The sequence below is a fragment of the Nasonia vitripennis genome, chromosome 4, assembly GCF_009193385.2.
Source record: "Nasonia vitripennis strain AsymCx chromosome 4, Nvit_psr_1.1, whole genome shotgun sequence".
NCBI lineage: Eukaryota > Metazoa > Arthropoda > Insecta > Hymenoptera > Pteromalidae > Nasonia > Nasonia vitripennis.
Window position 1 is genome coordinate 24,707,920 of NC_045760.1, and position 12,458 is coordinate 24,720,377.

The window sequence follows — 12,458 nt, forward strand, 5'->3', positions numbered from 1 at the left end:
CCTTTTTTTAAGACGGATTATTGTTACTGGTAGTATAACAAATAATTACAGCAAGTTTGGTTAAAATCGAAGGTGAGAGACCTTATCTAGAGGGCGCTCGACGAGCTGAAAATCGCGGATTTCGAACTTTGTCGACTAAGTGCTCGTGATACAAACCTATTATCCCTTTTTTTAAGACGGATTATTGTTACTGGTAGTATAACAAATAATTACAACAAGTTTGGTTAAAATCGAAGGTGAGAGACCTTATCTAGAGGGCGCTCGACGAGCTGAAAATCGCGGATTTCGAACTTTGTCGACTAAGTGCTCGGGTTAGAAACCTATTATCCCTTTTTTTAAGACGGATTATTGTTACTGGTATAATAACAAATAATTACAGCAAGTTTGGTTAAAATCGAAGGTGAGGAACCTTAAGCAGAGGGCGCTCGAAGAGGTGAAAATCGCGGATTTCGAACTTTCTCGACTAAGTGCTCGGGTTAGAAACCTATTATCCCTTTTTTTAAGACGGATTATTGTTACTGGTAGTACAACAATTAATTACAGCAAGTTTGGTTAAAATCGAAGGTGAGGAACCTTAAGCAGAGGGCGCACGAAGAGGTGAAAATCGCGGATTTCGAACTTTGTCGACTAAGTGCTCGGGTTAGAAACCTATTATCCCTTTTTTTAAGACGGACTATTGTTACTGGTAGTATACCAAATAATTACAGCAAGTTTGGTTAAAATCGAAGGTGAGGAACCTTATCAAGAGGGCGCTCGATGAGGTGAAAATCGCGGATTTCGAACTTTGTCGACTAAGTGCTCGGGATAGAAACCTATTATCCCTTTTTTTAAGACGGATTATTGTTACTGGTAGTATAACAAATAATTATAGCAAGTTTGCTTAAAATCGAAGGTGAGGAACCTTAAGCAGAGGGCGCTCGAAGAGGTGAAAATCGCGGATTTCGAACTTTCTCGACTAAGTGCTCGTGATACAAACCTATTATCCCTTTTTTTAAGACGGATTATTGTTACTGGTAGTATAACAAATAATTACAGCAAGTTTGGTTAAAATCGAAGGTGAGAGACCTTATCTAGAGGGCGCTCGAAGAGGTGAATATCGCGGATTTCGAACTTTCTCGACTAAGTGCTCGTGATACAAACCTATTATCCCTTTTTTTAAGACGGATTATTGTTACTGGTAGTATAACAAATAATTACAGCAAGTTTGGTTAAAATCGAAGGTGAGAGACCTTATCTAGAGGGCGCTCGACGAGCTGAAAATCGCGGATTTCGAACTTTGTCGACTAAGTGCTCGGGTTAGAAACCTATTATCCCTTTTTTTAAGACGGACTATTGTTACTGGTAGTATACCAAATAATTACAGCAAGTTTGGTTAAAATCGAAGGTGAGGAACCTTATCTAGATGGCGCTCAAAGAGGTGAAAATCGCGGATTTCGAACTTTGTCGACTAAGTGCTCGGGATAGAAACGTATTATCCCTTTTTTAAGACGGATTATTGTTACTGGTAGTATAACAAATAATTACAGCAAGTTTGCTTAAAATCGAAGGTGAGGAACCTTAAGCAGAGGGCGCTCGAAGAGGTGAAAATCGCGGATTTCGAACTTTGTCGACTAAGTGCTCGGGATAGAAACGTATTATCCCTTTTTTAAGACGGATTATTGTTACTGGTAGTATAACAAATAATTACAGCAAGTTTGCTTAAAATCGAAGGTGAGGAACCTTAAGCAGAGGGCGCTCGAAGAGGTGAAAATCGCGGATTTCGAACTTTCTCGACTAAGTGCTCGGGTTAGAAACCTATTATCCCTTTTTTTAAGACGGATTATTGTTACTGGTAGTACAACAATTAATTACAGCAAGTTTGGTTAAAATCGAAGGTGAGGAACCTTAAGCAGAGGGCGCACGAAGAGGTGAAAATCGCGGATTTCGAACTTTGTCGACTAAGTGCTCGGGATAGAAACCTATTATCCCTTTTTTTAAGACGGATTATTGTTACTGGTAGTATAACAAATAATTACAGCAAGTTTGGTTAAAATCGAAGGTGAGGAACCTTAAGCAGAGGGCGCTCGAAGAGGTGAAAATTGCGGATTTCGAATTTTACAGCAAGTTTGGTTAAAATCGAAGGTGAGGAACCTGCAAAACGCACGGAATACGCTACCGCAAGAGCTCGCTTCTTTATTAAAACTGTTAACTTTTTCCTTCGCGCGCAACAATTACAGTCGCATGCGCATGGAATTTCGCTCCGGCTCCTAGAATTAGAAAAATTGAAAAAATGTGATTGTTTTGCAATCAAACGCACACGGCAAAAAACAAACCCGGCAATTTGAAAAAAGCATTAGGCAGTTGTTGTTCCTATATGCGAAACACATAGAAACGTACTACGCAGAAAATATTATCAGGCCTTCGACATCTGTGCTCATTTAAATTCAAGCGTCGGACGGTTATTAATAGAATGCCCTGTAAAAATCATAATGGATGCGTAATATATATGTGTGTGTGTGCGCGCGCGTCCATACACGCCTGTATCTCTTACGTTACATTACGGTACAAGTGTCGTATAAGGCACAGCGTGGTACGGAAAGGTTAAGCGCCCGAGCGTAGCGAGGGTGCTTACGCCGTCCCTCAAAGTGAACACACGACTTGAGTATCGTACAATATTTTATATGCCTTTCATCGCGTTGCTTCCACCGCGGCCGTAAGGCTGCGCGCTATAGTTAATACTGTTTTTACTAATTAATTGTACGCTTCTATACTTATTTAGCCATTTTCATCGCCGATTTCACTAGTAGATTATAAAACTATGTCAAGAAATAATGAACGATACATGTGCCATAAGACGTTATTTACATGGCACAGAGTGAAGCGCACTTATACGTGTTGGTAGCGTACTGCTACGCAGGGTCAGTATCGCTAAGTTCGTACAGAGTAATAAAGTGGCAGTTACATCACCGGTATCGTCATGTATACTATTTGTTTACTGTAGTTAAGAACTGAACAAAAAGTGGTTGTAGAACATTATAAATAAACAAGAAATCGAAAAAAGCTGCAAGTCTGTCATATAAGCACGGTGCTTTCTTATACTGAAAAATTAGTTATATAAAAATTTTCAGATTCAGCGCACTCACGCGTGTATCACAAAATGTTTGTTACTATTTACTTAATATTGGTGATATTCTACTTGCATTTATTTTTGTATTTAGAAATAAATAATATTTTTTTGCTCATTAAATTTTGTGCTATTCAATATTATTTTTTAAATTATTTTTAAAGATTACTTTTTAAATTATGAGAACTTGTAATCTTAATAATAAAAATATTGTTCGTAAACTGTTAGTTTCGGCACCTCTTTAAGTGTCACTCTTTTCCTTTTTCAAAAATTTTGATCGAATCTTTCTGTTTACCACAGTCTTTTGCAAATAACATTGCTCTTTTAGTTAAATAATTGAGATTGTACAACAAGGGGTGAAAATGGGATTTTCCAAGCGAGAATGATGTTCAAACATCATCCGAGTCTGGAAAAGCACATTCGCCTCTCGTTGTTCACCGTGCTTTTTATAACAAGTGTATAAGGAAGATCATTTGGGTCGCCTATGAAATGGATCAAGAATGGAGTTTTTCGAGTCGTCCACTACGGTGAGAAAATTTTGAAAATTTTGAAAATTTGAAAATTTTGAAAATTAGAAAATTTTGAAAATTTGAAAATTTTGAAAATTTGAAAATTTTGAAAATTTGAAAATTTTGAAAATTTGAAAAATTTGATATTTTGGAAATTGTTTCAATAGTTTTTAACGATTTAAAGCTTTAGTAAGGAGATGAACAAAAAAATCGCCTCTAGAGGCGAAAACGACCATGTTCGGTCCGCTCGATTTCCGATTCTCCGATTATTGTAGGCTCGCTCTACCTATATAGGGGGCGAACATGGATTAATTGATACATGTTTTGTGATCAGCGACTCTTGCCCTACATTTTGTCTGACGCTCGGAAAACCTTATTTTCGGTCCACTTTATAGGCGCCGAAAATGTTTTTTTTTATGTACGTGTTATAAAAATATTTTTTTATGTACGTGTTATAAAAATATTTTTTTATGTACGTGTTATAAAAATATTTTTTTATGTACGTGTTATAAAAATATTTTTTTATAACATGTGCATAAAAAAGACCATTTTCGGCGCCTATAAACTGGGCCGAAAATGGGGTATTCCGAGCGTCACACAAAAAGTAGAACGAAAGTCCCTGATCACAATACATGTATGAATTAATCCATTTTCGATTCCTATAAGGTACAACGAGCCTACAATAATTTGAGAATCGGAAATTAAGTGGATCCAAAAAAAAATAAATCAAGAGGAGCGAAAATGGCCCTAGGGCAAAAACCATTTAACTCACTCGTATCGTAATGTACTATTAAACGGCCCTAAAAATATACAATATTATACAAGCAATATAACCATACACCCCAAAAACGGTAAAACAATCGCATACAATTAAATACATGTTGTAAGACAATAGAACCTGCGCGTTTTTCACTTCCAGACTAAGCAACTATATAAATTAAAAACATCTATAAAACAAAAAATTAACATTTTGTTGAGCGGTTATATTTCAATAAAATCATTACGGTAAATGTATAGAAGCCTTAAGATGAAAATGATAAGATCGCCATTACCCATTAAGCCCCTATAAAAGAACAAGAGACAAACAATTTTCTTTCAACCAATAGATTCCCAATTATCAGTAAATTATGTAAACTCTTTAGAAGGGTGGCTAATCTAATAACGCGGCATTTTACTAAATATAGTTTTCTCAATAAAACTTACAGTAAATAACGAATAGAAGACTGGCGTAGTGGTAAATTCAATAAATCATTCGACAATAATACAAGTGAATGTTTCAATGACTACAAACATTACCTCCAAATATTTTTATTTAACAAAGATACATTCTTGAAAATAGAAAAATTGAAATTAATATAACAATCCAATCAGCGTAGTGTTGGGTTCAAAAATCGTTTTAGCAAAACTAAAAGTCAATTAAACACAAATTTTCTGCATTGAGAATACAAAATATTCCTAGTAGAGATAATGATATATAGATAAATATTGAGACAAGTAACAGTAATCTCAAAAGAACCATAAATAATGATTCTAACAAAAATGCTAAAAACAATAATCCATCGCACAAAAAAAGGGATAATAGGTGTGTAAGTCGAACACTTAGTCGACAAAGTTCGAAATTCGCGATTTTCAGCTCTTCGAGCGCCCTCTAGATAAGGTTCCTCACCTTCGATTTTAACCAACCTTGCTGTAATTATTTGTTATACTACCACTAACAATAATCCGTCTTAAAATAGGGATAATAGGTTTCTAACCCGAGCACTTAGTCGACAAAGTTCGAAATCCGCGATTTTCAGCTCGTCGAGCGCCCTCTAGATAAGGTCTCTCACCTTCGATTTTAACCAAACTTGCTGTAATTATTTGTTATACTACCAGTAACAATAATCCGTCTTAAAACAAGGGATAATAGGTTTCTATCCCGAGCACTTAGTCGACAAAGTTCGAAATCCGCGATTTTCAGCTCGTCGAGCGCCCTCTGCTTAAGGTTCCTCAACTTCGATTTTAACCAAACTTGCTGTAATTATTTGTTATACTACCAGTAACAATAATCCGTCTTAAAAAAAGGGATAATAGGTTTCTAACCCGAGCACTTAGTCGACAAAGTTTGAAATACGCCATTTTCACCTCTTCGAGCGCCCTCTAGATAAGGTCCCTCACGTTCGATTTTAACCAAACTTGCTGTGATTATTTGTTATACTACCTGTAACAATACGTCATAAAAAAAGGGATAATAGGTTTCTAACCCGAGCACTTAGTCGACAAAGTTCGAAATCCGCGATTTTCAGCTCGTCAAGCGCCCTCTAGATAAGGTCCCTCACGTTCGATTTTAACCAAACTTGCTGTGATTATTTGTTATACTACCTGTAACAATAATCCGTCTTAAAAAAAGGGATAATAGGTTTCTATCCCGAGCACTTAGTCGACAAATTTCGAAATCCGCGATTTTCACCTCTTCGAGCGGCCTCTGCTTAAGGTTCCTCACCTTCGATTTTAACCAAACTTGCTGTAATTACTTGTTGTACTACGAGTAACAATAATCCGGCTTAAGAAAAGGGATAATAGGTTTCTAACCCGAGCATATAGTCGACAAAGTTCGAAATCTGCGATATTCACCTCTTCGAGCGCCCTCTAGACAAGGTTCCTCACCTTCGATTTTAACCAAACTTGCTGTAACTATTTGTTATATTATCAGTAACAATAATCCGTCTTAAAAAAGGGATAATAGGTTTGTATCCCGAGCACTTAATCGACAAAGTTCGAAATCCGCGATTTTCAGTTCGTCGAGCGCCCTCTAGATAAGGTCCCTCACCTTCGATTTTAACCAAACTTGCTGTAATTATTTGTTATACTACCAGTAACAATAATCCGTCTTAACAAAGGGATAATAGGTGTGTAAGCAGAGAACTTAGACGACAAAGTTCGAAATACGCCATTTTCACCTCTTCGAGCGCCCTCTAGATAAGGTTCCTCACCTTCGATTTTAACCAAACTTGCTGTAATTATTTGTTATACTTCCAGTAACAATAATCCGTCTTAAAAAAAGGGATAATATGTTTCTAACCCAAGCGTATAGTCGACAAAGTTCGAAATCCGCGATTTTCAGCTCGTCGAGCGGCCTCTGCTTAAGGTTCCTCAACTTCGATTTTAACCAAACTTGCTGTAATTATTTGTTATACTATCAGTAACAATAATCCGTCTTAAAAAAAGGGATAATAGGTGTGTAAGCAGAGAACTTAGTCGACAAAGTTTGAAATACGCCATTTTCACCTCTTCGAGCGCCCTCTAGATAAGGTCCCTCACGTTCGATTTTAACCAAACTTGCTGTGATTATTTGTTATACTACCTGTAACAATAATCCGTCTTAAAAAAAGGGATAATAGGTTTCTATCCCGAGCACTTAGTCGACAAATTTCGAAATCCGCGATTTTCACCTCTTCGAGCGGCCTCTGCTTAAGGTTCCTCACCTTCGATTTTAACCAAACTTGCTGTAATTACTTGTTGTACTACGAGTAACAATAATCCGTCTTAAAAAAAGGGATAATAGGTTTCTATCCCGAGCACTTAGTCGACAAAGTTCGAAATACGCGATTTTCACCTCTTCGAGCGCCCTCTAGATAAGGTTCCTCACTTTCGATTTTAACAAAACTTGCTGTAATTATTTGTTATACTACCAGTAACAATAGTCCGTCTTAAAAAAAGGGATAATAGGTTTCTATCCCGAGCACTTAGTCGACAAATATTGAAATACGCGATTTTCACCTCTTCGAGCGCCCTCTAGATAAGGTTCCTCACTTTCGATTTTAACAAAACTTGCTGTAATTATTTGTTATACTACCAGTAACAATAGTCCGTCTTAAAAAAAGGGATAATAGGTTTCTATCCCGAGCACTTAGTCGACAAATTTTGAAATACGCGATTTTCACCTCTTCGAGCGCCCTCTAGATAAGGTTCCTCACCTTCGATTTTAACAAAACTTGCTGTAATTATTTGTTATACTACCAGTAACAATAGTCCGTCTTAAAAAAAGGGATAATAGGTTTATATCCCGAGCACTTAGTCGACAAATATTGAAATACGCGATTTTCACCTCTTCGAGCGCCCTCTAGATAAGGTTCCTCACTTTCGATTTTAACAAAACTTGCTGTAATTAATTGTTGTACTACCAGTAACAATAATCCGTCTTAAAAAAAGGGATAATAGGTTTCTATCCCGAGCACTTAGTCAACAAATTTCGAAATCCGCGATTTTCACCTCTTCGAGCGCCCTCTAGATAAGGTTCCTCACCTTCGATTTTAACAAAACTTGCTGTAATTAATTGTTGTACTACCAGTAACAATAGTCCGTCTTAAAAAAGGGATAATAGGTTTGTATCCCGAGCACTTAGTCGACAAAGTTCGAAATCCGCGATTTTCACCTCTTCGAGCGCCCTCTAGATAAGGTTCCTTACCTTCGATTTTAACCAACCTTGCTGTAATTAATTGTTGTACTACCAGTAACAATAGTCCGTCTTAAAAAAAGGGATAATAGGTTTCTATCCCGAGACTTAGTCGTCAAATTTCGAAATCCGCGATTTTCAGCTCGTCGAGCGCCCTCTAGATAAGGTCCCTCACCTTCGATTTTAACCAAACTTGCTGTAATTATTTGTTATACTACCAGTAACAATAATCGGTCTTAAAAAAAGGGATAATAGGTTTCTAACCCGAGCACTTAGTCTACACGCGCTCATTCTTCGACACAATTACTTATAAAAAACAATAGCGGTATATTGTAATCATTTTTTAATCAATTAATTATTTTAGTTGAATAAAACGTAAATTTTGTCTGTAAATATCTCGCGAAGTACAGACTCCAGAACTTTCTGAGAAAATAGCTTACTGAAAAGTAATTCGAAATATATAAATATGCTATGCTTAATATTATTTCATATAAAAAACTCACACGAAAAATTTTAAGTAGCTCATCAAGTTATACTGCAGCAGAAACTCTTAATTATAAATCTCAGAGTCGTACGCTGAAATGTAACAATCAATAATAGCTCAGTAACATTTTCTGTAACAGGAAAAGGGACAGCAGCGGATAACTTTGAAGTGTCTTTCTATCACGAAGGTGCCTAATACAATGACGTTCGCGGCATCGCGCCTTTGACAGTGTCGCGAAGCAGCGATGCGGTTGTTTTGACGTCTTTTCCCTGAACCAATACCTTTGTGTACAGAAATGAGGCCTCTATTAATATATGGCGGTAACACTGTTCTTATTTCCGATTTTTCGTCGAGAAGTATTCTTCGTAGTAATGTTATTTGCGATTATCTAAATTTTGAATACACTAACGTCGAATTACAATATGGTCACTGTTCCTTTTCAGATCTTAAAACATTACGTAATAGTAAAAAATTATACCAAGGCATGAGAATTTGTGTTACAAAACTTAAGATAAAAATAACAATAAATAGCAATTCAGTTACTTTACAGGATTATCAGCTCATATTGAATGTTGTATATATCACCTGAACGGCACCAGATAATTTATTTGTTTTAATGCTACTTAGCTTTTGTGAGGTCAGCGAGAGAAGAGTCCTCGCCATGGAGCAGACGACAGCAGCCTTCCAGCAGATACTATACATTCCATATAGCAATACGAAAACTTCACCGAAAGCGTAACAGACATTAACGGCCACATAGCAACGATAGCCGCGAGAGACCAAAAATCTTGAGTCCCCGAAAATTCATGGTTTACTACGCACCGAATAAAAGTCTCTAGACATTATAATATAACTCATATTAGGAGCAACAGTTCGCGATTTAACCTAGCTTTGACTTTCCGTCACTATCGGTTTGTTTTCGAGAACATCATAACATCCATAAAGGTGAATGTGTGACTTTCAGTCAGGAATACTCTTATAAACTATGAAGAAATATTTGGTCATTTAGTTTTCGACCGTGCTTATGATCGCACTTTACCTTGCAATATACTCATTGATAATATATGCTTAATTTTCCGAGCAATGTTTGTTATTTGTGCAAATATTGTGTAAGAAACATCGAAATATTATAACTCACCAAGAAAGGTAAGCTGTTATTTTTTTGTAATAGACGTATGTAATTTCTTTTACTAGATTTCTTTTTCATGGTTAGAGAATGTCTAAATTTCAAAATTAAAATTGTCAATCGTTATAGTCTATCGAATGACGGCAAAATGACCACCAGCAACATAATACACAAACAACTTCAAATTGAACTACTACATATCGTTTTTTAAAAACAAAGATAGATTAGGGATTCGTTGCAAAAAGTGCAATTTTAAATCGGATTTCGTAATATACATATTTATGTAAATGATTGTATAAGTTATATGTATATGGGCCGTGACAGCTAAAAAGGCATAGAGCACAGCACACAAGATTAGCATTGGTTAGTATATCTATATAGCTCGAACACATAACACACAAGATCTTGTGCTTTCTATCTATAGATATACTAACCAATGCAACTCTTGTGTGTTGTGCTATTCCTTTTTAGTTGTAACGGCCCTATAGGCCAGTAGGTAAACTCTGGTCCTTTTTTTGCTATAAATAATTTAATGCAACAAAATCATGATTTTAGTCGTTTTCTGCTTATAATTTTGAAAACGATGGATCAGTTAGAATGCTCTGAGCATATAAGATGTAGAGAATAATAATAACTGCAGATTGATCTAGTGTTGGGGTATACGTATGTGTGTGTGTGTGTATATGTGTATATATATATATATATATATATATATATTCTGTTTTGCAGCAAACTATCAGTTTATTAAAGCAATATTCTCAAAAATGCTGCCAAGTTTTCTGGAAAATGTGTAGTGTGCCGCTGACAAGACGTGAATTATTCACAATTCAAGTTCAAATGATTTCTGCAATTAAAGAAGAAGTACAAAATTATGCAACTGTTGGCGTGCATGTTGGAGAAATAAAAGGACAGAGGGCAATCGAACTTTTTGTGAAGATCACAAAAAACTTTTGGTCAAAGAGAATTATACAAATTTTCAATGTCGTGAGTACATTTTTCTTTTTTCTATTGCAAATAATTATCTTAAAAACATACAGTATTGAAAATAACGACATCATATTTCTTATTGTAAGCGAGTAAGTGATGTTAGAATTTAAAAATAATAATAATTTAAATAATATTTTATCACATAATAGTAGTCACATTAAAGAGTTTGTTTAATCCTTTTTTTAATAAATATTTTTTAATTTATGAAAAACGTTTCTCATTAATAAAAATACTTCTTGCAATCGTTTAGTTCGGACGGTGGCTATACCACTTCATATGTAAAATACGTCAAGGCACAGAGCGAATAGGAAAGAGTCGTCTAGTACCGTACGGCATCCAGTACCGCACACCCGGCTTTTTTCGCTTCCATCATTGGGTAGCGTCCCTACACCACACGGATTAGTTGCATAAAATTGATATAAAAAGCATAATCCGAGGCTATTCATTTTTATTTACTGTTCCAAAAGTTATAGCCGAATGTGCGATTTTAGTGATTTTTATAGTTACCTAAATAACTTTCCAGAGCTCATTTCTTTTTCGCCAAATAAGTTTATGTGTTGATACTATTTTTTTCTCAAAGATTAGGTTCATATAAGCCAATATCAACCTCGCAGCATTTTTAATTTAAACTGTATGTCGTTCAGTGCCGAACACACGCTGCATTAAAATATATCCCTCTGCGAAACTCCATAATATTAATTATCTTTTTGAAATATAATTTTTAATATAATTTCACATGGTTTTTATTGCTTTTTATATTATTTGTTTATTTCAACCCAATTATCCATTTAAAATGCAGGTGTACGGTAGTAGACGACTCTCTTCTATATATTGATACAATGCACAAGCTACTAAACTCGTATCCCGAGTCTTCGATATACATGATAAATAATATATAATTTTTTATACACTTAATGAAACTTAATAATGTGTTTTATTTCAGGAGTGGAATTAATGCGAATTTACGTCAGATTAAATATTGGTTCATCGAGACACAAAAATTATTAAAAATTTCACCTTATATGGTAAATGAAGGACAACGCATGTTCTTTAAAAAAATGCAAACACTGCCTATCTTCGAGTTTGAATAAAAGAAAATCAAAAAGATATTTTGTATATTTATATTTTCATTTAACATTTTTTAATAATAAATCAAAATATATATTAGCAATGATTTCATAATTATTGTTTCCCGTATTAAAAATATGTGAGTTTTATAGTAGTGGATAATATATTGTATACTAAGGGCGCATAGTGGGCTTTTTTAAACTGACTGTAAAAATTGCAGTACGATTAGAAGGCGAGTGCGTTTAGAAGCCGAAAACGAATACTGCAGTTTTCACACAAGGTCAAAAAACATAACTTAGTTTTGGGTGCACAAAGTATTTGCGACTTTGGGCCAATCTAATATTCTCACAAACATTTTGACGTAAAAATATCAACCAACCAAGGGATTTTTCTAAGATATTACGACTTTTTTATGTACAAAAAATTGAAAGGCTATTAATTGCATGCTCTTTTTCAATTTTTAAGAAGAAACTCATTACGATACATGTATAGGTCTCAGCAGCACTCTTATTGGTTTTGAATTACTATACATCATAGGACACCTTACTAGGACGCATAGTAATCATTACTAATTTTTTTTCTCCGTGTGCCATCAAATAAAAGGGATAGGTGTCATGTAGAATGAAGGGGTGGCCCTTGAAGCAGCTATAAAAGTACGTGCTTCATTCCTAAAAGTTTTCAATTCTTCGAGTCACATCAAATCAAAACGATTATCAAATTCTTTATGTTTTAAGATTTTGTTTAAA

General features: G+C 35.2%; 1 long non-coding RNA gene across 1 annotated transcript; it reads left to right on the forward strand.

Moving 5' to 3' along the window:
- The first annotated feature begins 9,164 nt into the window (after positions 1 to 9,164).
- On the forward strand, positions 9,165 to 11,731 carry LOC116417420. Its single transcript, XR_004227682.1, has 3 exons — positions 9,165 to 9,677; positions 10,387 to 10,641; positions 11,588 to 11,731. It is a non-coding gene; the product is annotated as an uncharacterized LOC116417420 (long non-coding RNA).
- The last annotated feature ends 727 nt before the right edge of the window (positions 11,732 to 12,458 follow it).